The sequence below is a fragment of the Heterocephalus glaber genome, unplaced genomic scaffold (assembly GCF_053883595.1).
Source record: "Heterocephalus glaber isolate CG9 unplaced genomic scaffold, H.glaber_assembly_v1.0 deba00000071, whole genome shotgun sequence".
NCBI lineage: Eukaryota > Metazoa > Chordata > Mammalia > Rodentia > Bathyergidae > Heterocephalus > Heterocephalus glaber.
In genome coordinates, this window is record NW_028258137.1 from 8,433,374 (window position 1) to 8,451,484 (window position 18,111).

At 42.5% G+C, this 18,111-nt stretch overlaps 1 protein-coding gene across 4 annotated transcripts in view; it reads right to left on the reverse strand.

Annotated features, from left to right (window-relative positions):
- Wwox (WW domain containing oxidoreductase) overlaps positions 1 to 18,111 on the reverse strand; it is a 930,576-nt gene that overhangs the window by 539,774 nt on the left and 372,691 nt on the right. For 2 of the 4 annotated variants that reach the window (XR_015450909.1, XR_015450905.1), the window contains exon 8: positions 1 to 18,111. This exon is cut by the window's left edge and continues 303,758 nt beyond it; it is cut by the window's right edge and continues 81,075 nt beyond it. The exons of the other annotated variants lie outside the window; for them this stretch is intronic. The gene's annotated coding sequence lies outside the window, so the exon portion shown is untranslated. 4 annotated transcript variants of the gene reach the window in all.

Genomic DNA, 18,111 nt, shown 5'->3' on the forward strand with positions numbered 1-18,111 from the left:
GAATACTCTTGGGGAGGGGGGGTGAAGCCAATTCAGCTTCACATGATGGTTGCATTTACACGTGAAACTCTGGGTCCACATATAGAGTGAGCCAGTCTTTGGATAACCTCCCCAGTGACCTTTCTCTCATCTTGTTCCTTCTAGAAGGTGCCAATGCAATGCTTAACAAAGCAGTACACCCGAAAGCCAAGGAAGGCTAGGCCCCTACCAACAAGTGGGTTTGCTCACATCATGGAGAAGCCTCTCCCATCATCCTCAGCACATTTCTGGCCCTTTAGTTTTTCTGGTTGGAAACCACAGGGGGGAAAAAAGGCGACAGTGGTTTCTGTTCACTTTTAGCTCCAGAGTGAAATGGACAGCAATCCATGGCTTCTTGGCAGAGGAAACACAAAGTAGATGGAGGAAGATTGAGTGTGCTTCCCGAGGAGTGCTTCATCTGTCCTCAGTAGACTCTGGAGCATATTCCTTATCACAGCAGTGGGAGCCTGAGCTTATGACACTCACCGTTCAAAGCAGAGGCACAGAGATCCTCTCTGGGTCTAGACTGAGTCTTTCCTTTGAAGGTGATAGGAACGAACCGGCCCTGCCCAGATTTCCCGGAACATCCCAGCACTTGCATTATATAATGACTCTCCCACTCTCCAAGAACGTAGGCAGATACTCTCCCATTTCCTTACTACACTGGGTCAGTTTTAGCATTAAGAACTTAAGCAGGTAAAAATAAATACCAGCACGAATGGCCACCAGCTCCCTTCTCTTGGGAAAGTTCAAACATCGATACATAGAAGTTTAGGAGATGAGACATTTAAGCAACACAAGAAAAACACTGGAACAATTTTGCTTTCCTTAGGTTTCTTCCAGCATCAACAATGTGGTCCCATCATATCTATTTTGTTGGATGTAGAAACTGTCACTGAGAATCCTAACCATGCAACATCTGTCCCCAGCAGACTCCGGAGCATACTCCTTATTACAGATTGCCAAGGGACAAATCCTATCATCACCTCCCTTATTCCTTTCTCCTCTCTGTACCCTAATAAAACAACTTTTATTTCAACCCACAGGCTTTAGCTCCAAATCTCCATTCCAAACTCTTGACAAGTTCCCAGGTTACCCAGGTATGGAAAGTATATCATCTCCAAGCTGGCTCTCTCCTGCCTTCACATTCAACTGTCCCAGCTTTGCTGCTATTCTAAAACCACCAACGAGCAGGATGTCTGACAAGTGCCAGGATTAACTAGAAATCCCAAAGCAGGGCTTTGAGTTATATCAGGAAAGATGAAAATTCAGAAAAAGAACGCTCATTCATGTTGCAAATATCATGTTTTTAAGTCATAAAAATCAAAGAAGAAAATGTGTTTTAACTTTATGCCTCCCAGGCAAACATGTACTCTAAAAGAGGGCCCAGAAAACGACCCACAGGCTGAATCCAGTCCATTGACTGTTTCTGTAAATAAAATTTTACTGTTACACAACCATGCCTACTTGTTCATATATTACCTATGAATGTTCACTATCCATCATACTTTAGGAGTTGTAATAGATGGATACATTAGGAGCCTCAAAGCCAAAAGTGTTTGGCACTGCCCCTTCAGAACGTTTGTAGCCCTTTTGGGCTGAAGTCGAGTCCCTACGGCTCTGCAATATTCATATCTGCTTCATCACTCCGTGATTATATATAGATTAAATGATCAAATAGGAGCCAGCCTTCTAATGGCAACCTTAAAAAATTATCAATTTGTACAGAGAGAAGAAAAGAAAGTCAGAGAAATTTTAAGAGTCACAAATGTTATTTTTGAAATAAAGATTAGATCTGTACCAGGTAACTTAGTTCAACCGCAAACATTATTTTAGCATGTATCAGATGTTTTTTAACATAAACATTTCCCTTCACAGTAGAGGGGAAAAAAATTCAGTCCTCCTTCCCTTCTTTCTTTACCCCCCTAATCAACTATGACCCTGATCAAATAAAAATCCTTTAAAGATTCTCCATCACCCAATGGGTGTCCTGCCCCATGTACTGTATATTGTACAATACATGTTATGGGTGTTTACATAACAGATCATCTAAGAAGTTCATTTTCCCTCCAGGCTTAAGAGCCAAACTACAGGATTAAGCCATTTAGAATGTACTTGATTCCTATAACATGTAGTGATTTTGCTAATGTTGTTCAGTTTTATTTCCTTGCCCAGAATGATTTCCATTAGCTGGCTTGCAGATTAGCAGCCTAATCTCCTAACAAGAGCTCTTCAATCAAATGGTCTAGAGTGGCCACATGTCTTGCCACTGCCAAGTGACTGATTTAAGAGATGGACAAAAAGTAGACACACAGAAGTCCAGATAGTGTGATTAATGGTCGATCCAACTTTTTCTGAACCGCATATCATGACTTAATGGGAAACCCTGAAGAGACTAAAGGGGGGAAATTACATTACCATGAATAATATAAAAATGTGATATTCTGTCTAAAAAGCTTCTGAGTGTAAGTGACTCAAACAAATATATTAACAGAGCTTACAGCAGATTCAATCAGGTTGAACGTTCCCCAGAATTTATTTTGAAATAAGCTTTATATATCCGAGATGTGAAGAATGAATCTATTCGTGACTGGCAGGAAAGCTATTAACATGCAGATTTTAATTCTGCCTTCAATTCTGCAGAGGCTCCATTGTCCCTCCCTGAGTCCTGGCAACCTCTCCCAATTACAGCTGCCGTACACCTCCACAAATCTCAATGCCGCAATTACACTCCAGCAGGCTAAGATTTATTTCCTCACTTTATTCGAACTTCTAAAAATCAGTATAAATTTGTATGATCAAGGTGCCGATAAAAAGATTATGTTGAAAAGTATTAATTCTATCACATCGACCCATTCATCAGTTAGAAATGCCAGTTGAGGGGTAGTTTAGGGGTACAAAACTTGCCAGTTAAATTAGAGGCCCACTTTACAAAATCTAGGTGTGCTTTAATTTAGTTAGCTGTAATGAGGTCACAGTGTATGACCAGTTAACGGGCTACAGCGAAAAGGCAAATATTGAAATGAAGGCGTTTATTTTCAAACCAACAAACCTGAACTGAACCATTACAATAAGACCCATTAGCATTCTAGTTACCGGGCAAAATAATTTCATCTCTAAAATTAATTAAATAAATTGGAATGACCTGGAATCATTTCTGCGGCAAGCGGACAGAAGAACACGGCATGAAAGGCAAACTCATTTAGAATCAACTGCCCCATCGGTTTCAGAGAGATTGTGTTTAAGTTGATGGGAAGTGAAAGTTAAAAATATGATTCGCCCAACAAGGCAGTGCAGTGCTCTTAAGGAGTTTGCAAAGCAAATTTTTTTTTTTTTAAATTCAACTTTAAAAAACTAGTTTTCCCAAATTCAGAGACAGAATGCCTTTGGACTGAAATGCATACTATGTTAGAATGTTCAGCACTCAGAAAATTTGGGTTCTTCCTTCAGTTGTCCATATTCTTTTTTCTAAGCAATCTAGATTATATTTCAGCAATCACAATTAAAACAAGACATAACAGTTGGACAGAATGGATGAGATCTGAGGGATAGTGCCAGGTTTCTGAAGATAGTCAGCAGTGGAATCTTCAGTCCAAATCATGCCCACAGTTCTAGTGCCATGGTCTAAAAGTTTCTGGCCCACACTCCTCAAATTGTCATGTTGGAATCTAATCAACAATGTGATGCTATTACATGCTGGGACTTTTGGGTAATGATTACAGGATGGGGGCAGCATCCTTAAAGCACAGTCAGAGAGAGAGAGAGAGAGAGAGAGAGAGAGAGAGAGAGAGAGAGAGAGAGACTTCTCAGCCCTTTGACAATGCTTCCACACAGTGAGAAAGATGGATATCTACACACTAAGAAGTGGGCCCTCACCAGGCTTGGAATCTGCTGGCACCTTGATCTTGGACTTCCCAGCCTTCAGAACTCGAGAAATACATTTCTACTGCTCATAAGCTACTCAGCTTCTGCCAGTTTCTTATGGCCACAGAAATGGACTGAGACACAGGCTTTCTGGATCCTCGATGAGTGAAAGGCAGGGGCCCCTGTAGGTAACCTCTGGCCTCAAGCTGTGTCAGCACCATAGAGCACCGGCTCCAACCTCGTAAGATAGTGCTTGTTCCTCTGGGTCGTGTGAACCAGGAATCTGCACTTGTAACATAAGTTCCTAGTTCAGCCTTAGGGATCCAGAAATTTGACAATCATTTCTTTCAACAAATAGGATATAAATGACAGAAACATTATTTTCTGGAGTGAATTTATTGCAATTTCACCATCTTACATATAAAACACTGTTACTATGGATCCAAAACTCTTTTGAAAGATCTCTTGCCTTCACTTATTAGGCATGCTCAATCCAAGCTGCCTCTCACTTCTTATAACTTGCTGCATACAGAACATCATGCCTTAAAGTCTCCCTCACTCTATCATTTCCTCTTCTTACTGTCCCCAAGTTTCTTCTCCCTAACCCCTTCCTGGTCCTCACCATTCCCCAGTTTCAACCTCACATCCTTAGGGAAGCCTTCTCTACCCTTAGACAGGGTCAGAGTCACCTGTTCTAAGCTGCATTAGTACCTTGCATTCTGTATCCTACCATTAGCCACACAGTGACTGATGACTATGTTAAGAATTTTTAAGACTTCTCTCATGAAAAGTGACAGAGGATAGGGAGAGTTTCCTCCTTGTCTATAATAGGATCCCTCGTGTCCAACATGGAGCATGTTATGGATTAAACTGTTCTCCTAAAATTCATATCTTATAACTATATTGGAGGTAGAGTCTTAAAAGAGGTAATTAAGGTCAAATAAGGATGTAAAAGTGGGGCTCTCATCCAGCCATAAAAAGAGGAAGAGGCACAGTGATGTGTGTGCCAAAGGATGACCACATCCTTGCTGAGAAGACACAGCAAGGAGAGGACCATCTCCAAGCCAAGGAATAAGGCCTTAGGAGAAGCCAACCCTGCTAGCAACTTGATCTTGAACTTCTTTGATCTTAGATTTCCAACCTCTGGAACTATGAGATAAGAAATTTTGGTTGTTGCATCCTCCCATCTGTGGGGTTTTGTTGTGTTAACCCTAGTGGACTATTCCAGAATGGAGACTCAGCAGCCATTCAATGACCAACAATGACCACACCTGAGCAGCAATATGTTCTCTCCACTCTCACTCTATCTGGGGAAAAGCAGACTGTTCAGATTGCTTAAGAACGGATAAAAGGTACAACCAGAAGACACTCCCAGAGCAAGCCTTGCTGCTCATGCAGGTAATTGCATCCTCAGAAGCAAAGCTTGGGACCAACACAATACCCAGAGCTGTGGACTGGACCATTACTTAATCCCAACAGCTCGCCTACAAAACTTTTGACCCTTGTAGACAGTCCTGGACAGAATGCTACCAGTAGGAAGGAAGTGTCCACCTAGTCAAACCACCATGGATAGGTCAGTGGGGCAGAGATTCACCCTCCTCAGGGAATCAGAATACATGAGAAATTCAAAAGCATCTACCTAGAAACTGAATCCCTAAACTGAAAATGAAAATTCAATTCTCATTTACATTGCTGTCTTATTCTAGAAATAATTTCATTTTAATTCATTGTACTTTACAGTGAGTTAGAAAATGGTTTTGATGACACATAGTTGTGCCCTTGAATCACAGCTGTCACTGTGACCTCAGTAGTCACTTCACTCAGTTGCCCACAGTTTCCTCATCTGCAAACGAGGAAACATCTATTTAATAAAAGGAAGATAATATCTATTTAATAAGGTTGTTGGGAATATTAACTAAGGAATATGAAGTGTTCTCAATAAACTGTAACTATGTATTATTATAGAGGAGTTGATTTTATTAATTAATGTAATAAATGTTAGCGCTTATTGAGAGATGTCTACTATTTAACAATTATAATCATAGAGAATATTAGTAACAGTTCTTTATTTCCTTGCCAAAAGATTTGCTCTCAAAGCCCAATTTTTTATTCATTGAAAATTAAAAGCTCGTGCTAGATCTTAGCCAAAATATAAGGGTGAATTAATCCATAGATATTTTGAAAGTGAAAACAAGGGTTTCTGCCTGGCTGGGCTTTTCTTATAACCTCCATGCTCTACCTCTACAGGATTTGAAACCAAGGGCTGTGAGTGGATGTACAGAGGGTCTTTCATCTCAGGGTCCTAACAACAATCTCTTTCTTTGACGAGACATTTACTGCGGGCTGTGGAAACCTTACTTTATTGATGATTAAGGTATCACCTGTCCTTGATACAAATAAACAGGCTTTGAGTCAAAAGCAAGACAGGGTACCTAGCAGGCCCTGGGGGCTGAGCGATTTATGGGGCATTCAGTTCCCATCAATGCCTTGTCAGTGGCTCCAAGGGGTCTGGCAGGTGTGTTTAGAGGATGGATGTCCTCTCCACAGTACAAGGAGCACACAGGTAAGCCCCCAGGGCCTGCAAATTCAGTTTCCACTACTACTGAGGCTTTAGTATTGGGACTTTCCATGGCCCCAGATTTTGTACTCCAAGTTGTTTAGGCCACGGCTTAGGACTGAGAATAGCAACTCCTGTATTGACAAGTTTCCATGCCAGGTTCCAGAACTCTGTTTAAGGAGCTAGGTGGACACTCCAATGACCAAGTAACCAAGTTTGCCCATATTGACCAATAATAGAATTCCTTTTAGTCCTTTTCTTTGGAGGCAAAGGACCAACATTTTAACAAAAATGTGCAGAATACACAGACATCTGGTCATCTTCTGCTAAACCACAGGGCAATGATACATCCCCACTTTCTTCAGGGCCATGTGACTAGTTTAGCCAATAGGCTGATGGGAAAAAGTAACACGTGACCAAAGCATTCAATTGCTGTTGTAACTCCCTCTAGTGGTGAAGAAGGACAGAGGTGCCAGATGGTGCAGCTATGAGACCACCAAAACTCCATCAAAGTCCTAGAGTCATTGTGTATGTGGGGGACTCCACCAACTCACACTGATCATAGAAATAAAGAAGTGAGCAAGTGAGCAAGAAATAAAACAGTACTGTGCTTAAATATCATCCCCCCCACCCCTTACTAGGAAAAGCAAAAGTGTTTGCTATTTTGTTTCTCCCTCTTATCATTTTGCTATTGGTTCTGGCTACATAAAATGATTGGGCTAATGTCCTCAGGAATCAGACTGTGGTGATCCCCAGACTCCTCATCTGGGTTGTAACTGAGAGCCACATCTCGATTTTCCTGGCATTAAGAAAGACAGACAGAATAGGAAAGTACACAGAGCTTATTATCTTTGCTTCTTGCAGAAATGCCTTCACTGAATTATGATCCAAGGTTATGCCGGTCTAGAACACTGACACAGGAACTGTCTGTTTAAAGTGCATCTCTGTGTCCTGTAAAATCACACCTGAGCACAGTTCTGCTCACTGGATGACCCAAGGCCTCACATGTGGACCTGTGAAATAGGCACCTGCTGAAATTCACTTCCAGGGAAAGCGTTTGTCTCTGCTGATCAGTTTTGCTACAGAGTTTTGCTCCCTGACAATAAAAAGCATGTGGTTCGCCTAGGGTTTTAAACAAAAGAAAACCTAGGACCAAATTCAAGGGCTGACTGTAGATCCCGAGGCATCTACTCCAACGGCCTATCTTCTTTGCCCCACTTTTTAGACTTTATGTGATATTTTTCATTTCCAGCTAGAAGAACACTGGATCCATCATTTCACAGTCAGAATTCAGTCCATACCCAAGTCCCCACTCAGGTAAACGGCACAGGGAAATTGCTCTGCAGGTTCATCAGTCCAGCATCATTGATGGAGGGCCTGGGATGCACCTGCCCAGAATTTCTGTTAGCTTAACATTCCACATGTTGAAATGTTTGATGTCAATGGGAATTTGGGAGATTTCTCTAAGGAAGTGTTACTTTACTACTAAATCCTTGAGGAGATTATACATCCCTGCACAATGCAGGGTCCCAGGACGAGTCTAGTCAATAGGCTGTCGACAGGAAGTGACATGTGATACAGCCTTTAGAAAAATCATGAAGACTTTCAAAGCCCAAGTGGATAGCTGAGTCTGCCTCATTCACAATATTTGTATCCTCCATTCAGACAGGCCATCTGGTCTCTGACTTCAAGCAAGATGTCAATCCACGAAAACGGTCTTGCCAATCTTTAGCTGATTCTTAACAAAAATTTAACTACTTTTTGTTTATCATATTACAACACCAACACATGCTCACAACAGAGGAGTGAAGGACAAAAGGAAAGGAAAGGAGGGAGGAACAAAGCAGAAGGCACAGTAAGTGATACTGGCTGGTGCATCTGCTGAGTTCCCAGACCTCTGCCTAAGCTATTGCCTTATAGCCCTGGGGAATGGGTACCACTATAGCTGTCATCTTACAGATAAGGAATGCACCAAGGCTAAATTCCTTATTCAATGTCACATCACACAACTAATAAGTGATAGAAGTGGGATATGAACTCAGGCCTGTGTGATCAAGTTCACCAACTTAACTTTGAAAAAAATAAATTACACCTGCTCTATCCAGAGACAATCATTGTTGCTCTCTTCTTGTGTTTCTTTCAGAATCTTTTTCTGAGTGTATATAGGTATATATTGTAACAAAAGTATTCTTATACTGTACACAAAATTTTCTAAACAGCTTTTTATATTTAATAAAATTTCAGTTCTTAGTACATACTAAGTTTTCTGAATATTCTCAAAAGCCTTTCAGAAGTCTAAATTACTTATATCTACCCACTCCTTCCTCAACTCAGCTGACAATGACCATAACAATAGAAGAGGGCGTAATTCTCAGAAAATTTTTGATAGATGAGTATAAGTTTATAGAAGCCCACAGAATCTCCAGATCATGCAGGGACAAATAATCAGAAGCCGAGTGCAGCTACTGCAGGCCAGCATGGTCACAGGGACATTTCATGGCCAGAGACTCACAGCAAACATCAGCTTTAATGTACCACCGACAAAACTACATTTGTTTGTATGTCAAAAATAAAGCTAATCTTTTCCTCCTTTTACCCCAAATCAGTGGTTGTCAAGAACACTAATCATGTCCATAAGTAGGAACAGGTATACGTGTAATTGACAAATGTGTTTGATTATCACACGTGACACTCATTGGGGACAACCAAGGCCTAGACAACATTATTGTTTGGATTCAGAGCTCAGAACCAAGACTGCGCCTAAGTGAATAAATGACACCTCTCTTCCCGGCTGCAGTAGGAAGAGCACCAGGGTTCCTGATTCCATTTGTATTCTGGCTCCTGCTGCAGGCTCTGTGTTTGATGTTTCACTTTTTCTAACTTGTGTCTAAATCCACGACTGTGTCACTCACTCAGACAGACAGCAAACGTAGATCAGAGGCCAGAGAAAGTGTCAGCTGCACAGAAAGAAGGGATGTTTTTAGATTAGTTTGCAACTTGTAGACAAGTGTGTGTGCACACTTGTGTGAGTGTGTGTGTGTGTGTGCTGCAGGAAGGAGGAGCTGGAAAGGGAAATGGGAAATGCTTGTATTTAAATGTTATTGTTGTGTTATAAATTTATATTGGATCTGATCGTATCTATGAAGAGAAAATACATTGCTCAGTAGAAGTACAATAGCAAGATATAGAAAAGGATCACATTCTGGCATCAAATACAAATGCTCTGGGGGTCATCGCTGGTGTTAGATTATCTGCTGCACCTCACCCTGACGTTAGCATTAGGGAAACATGCTTTGGCAAGGTGCAGAAACCTCATTTCCTTACCGGCCACAGCAAGTGCCATTTGTGCTCGTGCACTTGTGAAAACTTGCCCACACACAGAAGGGAGTGTAGACATTTTTAAAAGTGCATTTGTGTGCACCATAAAATGTAACATCTCTGAACCTGAAGTCCTCCTTCTGTCAACAACAGCTAACTAAACAGTTTGCACTCATGCTGTGTCTACTTCAAGTCCATGTAGAATCTCTTACTGGAAGAGAAAGGAAATCCAAATGTCTACTCCAACCCCTCTCCATAAGTAATGCTCAAGTGTTCTTCCTAGAACCACAGCAACAGCTTTTGTAACAAGAGTGCCCAGAAGAAAAGCAGAATGTTGGGAGTATTTGTGAGTTGTTTCACATAATCCTCACAAAAATTCTTTTCAAGTGGAACAGGCTTCACTGGGACTACTATGATTTTTGCATGTAATTACCAACCTAAATGTCCTACTTCAATTCAGCACATATTTTTTCATCACCTCCTACGTGCATATGCTGAGAAGTCTAGAGGAAAAGTGAAACGATTTCAATAAAAGGTACAAGAAAGACAGACATGAAATATCACAGGTGCAAGTCCCTTAAATATTATGCAACACAAAATTGTATCTCCTGCCACGAGGTGCTCCCAAGGTCTTCAAACTGCATCTTTCCTGGGGCTCTTTTACCATTCACCCCACAGCCCACAAAGGGCATGCACAGCTCTGCCTGCTGTCCAAAGCCACGAGTGCAGGTAATGGAAGAAATTGCAATAGAAGAAACATATAAACGAGATAAGTTTTCAAATGCATCTCATAGGTACTATTCAGGACAAAATGAACAGAAATAAACAATCCTCCAATATCAGGTGACATATTTTATATGTTTCCCCTCTACGTGTTTTCAGAAGGTAGCAGAAAGAAAATGCTCCTAAATCAGGGTTTTAAAATCAGATGTTGGTATTAGAAATAAGATTAACCCAGTCCCTTAACAATCAAATTTATGACTAGTAACGGGTTATGAAAAATTCTATCTCGATGTCCCATGTAGGAAACACAGACTCTTTGGAGGCGTGTAATGATAAACTGCAGCTTGAGCAATAAGTGCAGTGAACAGAATGAGTGGTTCAAGAGTTCAGAGCATGTGCGTCTGAAAGGTGTTCAGTTAAAGAGGAAGGCAGCCACAGACAAAGGCATGGAAAGGTCATCCTTATAGTCATTCCATCTTCATTACAACGGAGAGCCTGTGGCTAGAGTGCACACAACGGGACCAATGTGCACGCCACACCGGGGATTGGGACTCGTGAGGAAATTGAAACATTAAACAAACACCAATACCTATATTGCCATATGGGGGGCTCCAAATGCAACCCCAGCCACCCAAAATAAGTTGAAATGAACACACACACCCCCCCACACACACACACACTGCCTTAAACTTTTTTTTTGGTGTGAGTTATAGATTAATTAAAGATTACAATCTATCTTCTTCAGAAGGCCAGAGAATGGACCTGCAATCACCAACTTCATTTTCTTTCAGGTAAGTGCCAAACTTGAATTTGTTCATCCAAATAAAATAATGTCCTCTATCTGGACAGCTCAGAATTCTATGTTCAAATGAGACAGCATTGTTCGTGGTTTGCCCAGTGACTCAACCCGCACCTTTCAGTTTTCAGGAATTGGGGGAAAGGTGAACTTCATTTACTGATTATCAGGAGGTCCTCCGGAGAGATAGGCTGGCGCAGCTGTAATGGGAAAGCAGCCCAGCTCCAGCCTCAGACGGCCTTCCTGAGAAGGCCAAGGCCAATGTCACTCTGTTTTGAAGGGCCGCCAACACAGAGGTGGGAGATTCCACTCTCCCAGCACATTCCTGACCAGACAACACCAGCTGCCTCATCCAGCCTCCTCCTCATCCAGTGGGGAGTGTTGGTCCATCCGTCCACCAACTGTGGCAATGGAGTCCTCCACTGTACCTCCTGTGCTGGAAACAGCGTCATTACAACATAACAACTTCAGCACCATTACTCTCCCTGTTCCCAACTCCTTGTGGTGTGAATTTTCACAGGTAGCCTGGATTCCAGCTGCAAGTAACAGGTTTGGCAAGGCAGCCTGGCCACCTGGATTGCGGGATGCAAGAGAAAAGGCCAATCACACGATGGTGATGAGTAGCATAAAATCAACGACATCTTTGTGGAACTGGAAGGCAGTGAGCATCATAGTTAGGAGCTCAGCATCTATAGTCAGCAAGAAAACCAGCTCCATCTCTTAGGGGACGTATAACTTAAAACAAGTTACATCCTGCTGAACCTTCACTTACCCACCTGGAAAATGGACATCATTCATCACTGGCTTGTCTCAAGGAGTAAATCAAATGACAGATAAATAGAAAATAGAGGAAATAGATGGGAGGAACAAAAGAAGGAAGGAGTGGTGGAAGGAGGAAAAGAAGTCGGAAGAGAGGGAGGCAAGGAACTGACAGGGATTTTTCAAAGAATTGGCCCTGAAGCCATCACATACCAAGTGCTCAATGTATAAATGGCATCTGCTATTTTGCACTGACATCTGTGATGAGGCTACACAGACATGGAGATTAAAAGAGCAAATCTCATAAGCTGGTGGCAATTCATCTTCTCTTCTTCACCCGCTGTTCTCATTCTCCTTTCCTCTCGCTGCGCGTCATGATGATCAGCAAGTGAGAGCAGCCTTTGCTGGCCCTCTGCTCATGTGGGACTGGACCAGCTCCACGCCGGACTGGAATAGGGCTGGCTTTGGCTACCGTCTGTGCCGGGAGACAGCAGGGCAGTGGGAAACTGTGGCAAGAAGGAAAGTATCAGGTGACACTGCCCCCCATCCGCAGATCATGCAGCACTGAAGCCGGACACGCACAGCTAGGGTAGAGACCCATTCTAGGGTCGCCTGGACAGCCGGTTCCTCAAATGCCCTCTGAGAAGGCCGCGACCTCTCAGGCTGGCCCTATATACCCACCCATAGGGGCAGCTCCTATGGAGTTGTCGCTCCACTCACGAGCGATTCAGTCACCACAAATTCATTTAGCAGGAAGCCTCATGCCCTGAAATCACTATCCTTTAAAACACACAGTCCCAGGAGGGCATGGCACTTATGAAGAAGCTCACAAAGATCTGGGCACCAGAGAGAGATTGGCACCAAATTATGTCCTGTGATGTTCTCAAATGCAGGTGTCCTGGAGGGGGTTTATGTCCTGTGTCTTAAACCTAAGGATAATAATGACAGCCAGGACTGAACGAGTGCCTGGTACGTTCAATGCCCCAGACAGGCGCTTCACAAATGTTAGCTCCAAACTCCCAGGCAGCTTCATCAAGGCTCCATTGTCATAACCAACACCGAGGACAATGAATGCTAACCCGGGAGAGGGCTTTGTATGTGCCAGATGCTGTATGAGGTGGTGTGCATGTGAGACTTCCTGACCCCTGTGAAGAGATCAACCCCATGTCACCATTGGAACATGAGGCCTAGGAAGCCGATATCTGTTCTTCATCTCTGAACCACTAGGGATGAATCACCTTCAAAACATATTTGTTCCTGTTCTTTCCCCAACTCTGCCCCAATGAAGACAGAGCTCTTGGAATTACTGAATGCACACTGTGACAAAGACCACGTGCTTATTGATTGCAAGGGACGAGGGACCATTTCAGTATCGGCCAAAGTAGAGCTCCATTTAAAACATGTTTCAAAAGTCCACGACATCAGACACAAACACAATCTTCCTTCTGAGGGGTCTTTCAATCCCCTTTCACTGCTTCCACACAGCGGTGGGGCAGGAGGTGGGCATGTCAAGGGGCAGCAGTGGTGGTGCACATGGCATCCATCTGATGCCTTTTTAGAGAAAGAGAGTCCTACACTTAGCTCCAGCACAATGACAGTGGATAGTCAGAGCTGCAATACTGAGCTGGAGAGAAGATAACACTGTGAGTGATTGCCCATATCACCCATGTCAGAGATGCAGGCAGGGAGACCTCTTCCAGCCTAGGTCCCCATCACGGATCACTCAAATATTGATGGTGGAGGCAGAATTAGCAGGTGATTTACCTCCCTAAGCAGATCCGGGGTCCATCTGCACCCTCTGCTCATGGTGGTGCCAGGAGTTCCTGCACGGTCTACCTGCCCGGAAGAAACAACTCTCAGAGACAGAGAGAAAATGTAAGTGTGCTTTGTAAATTCTACCAGCTGACGTCAACTTGTGAGTCGGGGGAAATTAGTCTATAGTCTTAAGAAATAAAGCAATATTGCAGACCAGTGTCCCAAAACATGTGGTTTTGAGAGTCAATATTTAAGCTAAGCAGGACAACTGCCCTCCAAGTAAGGCCATTATTACCCTATTTCTTCTGGTTGTCTTCTAGGACTCTCAGACCTCCGTTCTTCGTGGGTCTAATCATGCCAAATGTCACTTCCAATTTTTTTTTTTGTAAGTGGAAATGAGATGCTGTGGACATTTAAATCAAAATCGAGTTTTCCAGGTAAATTGAAATGGTCATATTTCACCATCAGTCTCTTGATGGTTTCCAGTTAGTTGTTACAATGAACCATCAGGTTTTTAAAATGCAAGTAGGATTTATAACAAAGAAGAGCTAGTGACTGTTGAGCATCTATACTGTGCAAGGCACTGATTTGTTGACTGCACCTTCACAATATTCTGAGGATGATATGATGTTCTTAGTTCTGATATATGAGGCCACCTAGGGAGGTTAACTCTACTTTCAGAGGCTGCACAGCCAATACATCGAGAATGTCCATGCTTGAGATTGAGTAGTCAGATAGTTCTAAATTCAGTTTCTTTCCTTTTTTTTTCAGTGCTGAGGACTGACCCAAGGTCCTAGTGCACACATATCAAGCTCTCTACCATTGAGCTACATCCTTAGCCTAAAATTCCCTCTTAACTCAGGGATTCAATGATCCTAATATTCACTTTCCCAATGTGACTTGATCTATAGTACTAACATATGTTTCTTTCTAACAATTTGTCTTTTAATTTTAGGATGAATTTATAGGGCAACTACTCTTTCTCTGTCATCATACTAGTTATTAGGTTCTACTTGTTAAAAAGGTGGGATATCTGTCTGTCCTCCTAGAGCTCATCAAGGAGACAGAAATGCAGATAAGCAATGCATGCTATTTGTGCTCAAAGCAGTCATGGAGATCTAGAAAACCCTGAGGAAACACTCAGTAGTGACTCCCATCTTTGTCTCCCAATACCAGGAAAGGCTTTCAGGAAGGAACAACATTCATACTGAAACCTGATGGATGGAATTGAAGCTGGGTGTGGGAGAAGGAGGTAGAGAGAGATAATTTTCAAAGGGTAGAAAGATCAAAGTTTGCCTTGGGCCTGCCTAGGATTCTCCCATTTATACCTGGATACCTCTTACACCAGAAGTCTTTCAAATGTGCAGGCCCATCTTGGAGACTGTTAGTAAGTCAGCAGTGCCTCTAAATCATCTGGAATCCCAGATATCTGAAGTGCATGATGAGGAGACATCCTCTGCTTGCTCAAAGGAGGCGCAAGGGTGAGTCTGTTGCCTGCTCTGTGCCCATGGCCAGCTGGCTCACTGACACTGGGGTACCCAGTGCACAAATGCCCCACCTACAGCACAGTAATTCCTGAGCATCAACTCTAAGACACCAAAGGGCTGCAGGATACATGAGCTCTTTACTTCAAACCTCATCTTGCTTCTTTTCCATGTATAGTTCCTATAATAAAAACCCCTGGTTTGGGGGGGTGTTTGTTTTTTGCTATGTAGTTCAGGCTGGTCTTGAACTCACTATGTAGCCCAGGTTGGCCTACAACTCATGGTGATCCTTATGCTTAAATCTCTCAAATGCTGAGATTACAGGAGTGCACCACCACATGCAGGAAGAAAACAAACAAACCTGGTTTTGAAGATACCTTTAATGTGTTTCTCAGAGCCATCTTCTAAGACTTCATCAGAGAGAGCAATGTGATGAGCCAACAGGGAGTGGTTTAAGCTGCACATTTCTCCCACCTCCCAGCAAAAAATACTAAAGGACATTGCTATGGCTTGTATCTAGATGTCCCTCAAAGCTTCATGTGCTCACAGGTGGGACTTTTCTGGGATGGCTGGATTTAGGGTGTGTGATACTGGGATTAAGAGTATGTGATAACTAAGTGGACTTAGCATAGTTCTGGTTCTGGATAATGGAAGCCCCACCCTGGGTGTGGACTATCAGCCAATCAGCAGAGTGAGAGCCTGGACAGAATATAAAGGGAGAGAGGGAAGGCAAGCTTTCAGCTGCTGCTTGCTGCTTCCCTGCTTCCTGCTGACCCTGCAGTGGTCTGTTTCTCCTCTGAGACACCCCTCTACCATGGCTTACTGCCTTGGAGCAAGCCAACTATGGACTGAAACCTCTGCAAACTGAGCTGAACTAAACCTTTCCTCCTTTAAAGGGTGGGTATCGGGTATTTTGTCCCAGCAACAAGATACTAAGACAGACACGTGGTTTTGTTTTCATTGTGATCTGACTCTGGCACAGCGCTGTCAGGGGAGCCCTACTACCCAACCCTGACAGGGTACTAATGGGGGAAAGTGGGGGACAGTATCTCAAAAAGCACCTTGACTACAGTGGTTCAGAATCATCACTGGGAGCTCTGTGTTCTAGGGCTTGACTATTACTGACTGCTTCTGAATCCAGTGTTCATTACAATAGTATTAGAAATAGCACACCTCAGTAAAAACCTACAATCTGGCAACGATGGCATCGTTGATTATTCATGCCATGAGTAGAATGACAGGCATCCCTAAACAACATAGAAAATATTTAAAACACACTGTGAAAATAAAATAAAAAATTGGATGCCTAAATCTAAGTTTCAAATGCAAAAGCATGTTAAGAATCATATGGGGAAAATGGGAAATATACCAAAATATAAACAGTGGCAAAAAAAATTTAAGATTCATCTCTATCAATTAAAAACTATTTCCTTTAGAGCAGAAATTCTTCATTCAGAGACCTAAGTATGAATTCTCCCTTTTGGCCGGAGTTCAGGTTAGCTTTATTGCTCTGTGTTATCAGGGAACCTTTTCAACCTTTGAAAGGCCACTTCTCACAGTTAAGATCTCCACTCTTCATAGGAGGTCATTTCATTAACATCTGCTTCTCTCGGCAGACTGAAACCTCATGGGAGTGAGGGTCTGTACTGTGTCACTCAGCTCGGGACTTCAAGGACCCAGTACTTGCTTGGAGTTCCCAATAAACATTTGAATGCATGAAAACATCAGATGTCTTCAGTATTTAACAGCACTGGTATATTGTAACATGTAAAATAGTCTTTTTATTACTATTTCTCCTTCCATCCTCCAGAATGACTGCACAATCCATTAAATTTAAATTCTAAGAGCGTCTAAACCATGTGGTTGAAATATTCTGTCTCCTGGTGGTCTTGTTTGCTCTGAAGGTACATTTTTAGAATAGAAAAAGGGAAGGATGGATTATCCACAACTAAGGCAAATACTGTGGTCCGCGCTGGACAGCAGAGACCTGAAGCTCTAGCCTAGGCAAGAACTAGAATACTAGACATTTCTGTTGCCAAATACAGACCAAGCCCACAGGCATTTGACAACCAGATGAGCAAAGGGACAATTAATATCCTCCTAAGAAGATGAAAGAGGCTAAACCAGGATATGTGTTTGCATAATGTCCCCTCTCCATTTTTTTCACAGAGCTTCCACATGGAATGGTGCAGGATGGGACAAAGAATTCCCAGAGAGCAGTAATGGCTAAACTCAGTATGGCCATAGAATCATTTTAGTGAGGTTTGAAAAGGATTCAGATCTGGAGACTCAGAGTCAAGAGTTCCAGGGAGGGAGGAGAAACCTGCATTTCTAATATGCACCTCCACCTAGCTCGGACTGGAATTCAAGTTTCAGAGACACAGCCAGAGATCAAGGTTATTTTTCTGGATGTGTGGGCTAAGGAGCATTTAGACTTTTCTGCTTTAAGTATTTTTTTTTCTACTTTATGTATTCTTTTGATTTCCATGTGCTAACTTGATTACACTGGCCAGCATACATGTTTAAATATTAGCGTGTGCATAATTTACAGTACTGTACTGTGCACTTCATGTGCAATATCCTCTTTAAAAATTACCTTAAGCATGTTGCTTTCCTGCTACATAATTTGCATGCACAACAAAAGTCCCCCAGCATTCTATGACTGATCACGGCCACAGGCTGTGGCTGTATCTGTGCTGACATCTGAAAAAAAGTCCTTTCCATTGCTAACGCTGGCACTCACTGGCTGTTAGATCACTATATTACTTTGGTTCTGCTTTATCAGTTGAGAAAAACTGTGCCTAGAAAACATACAAATACATAACGGGAAAATCTGG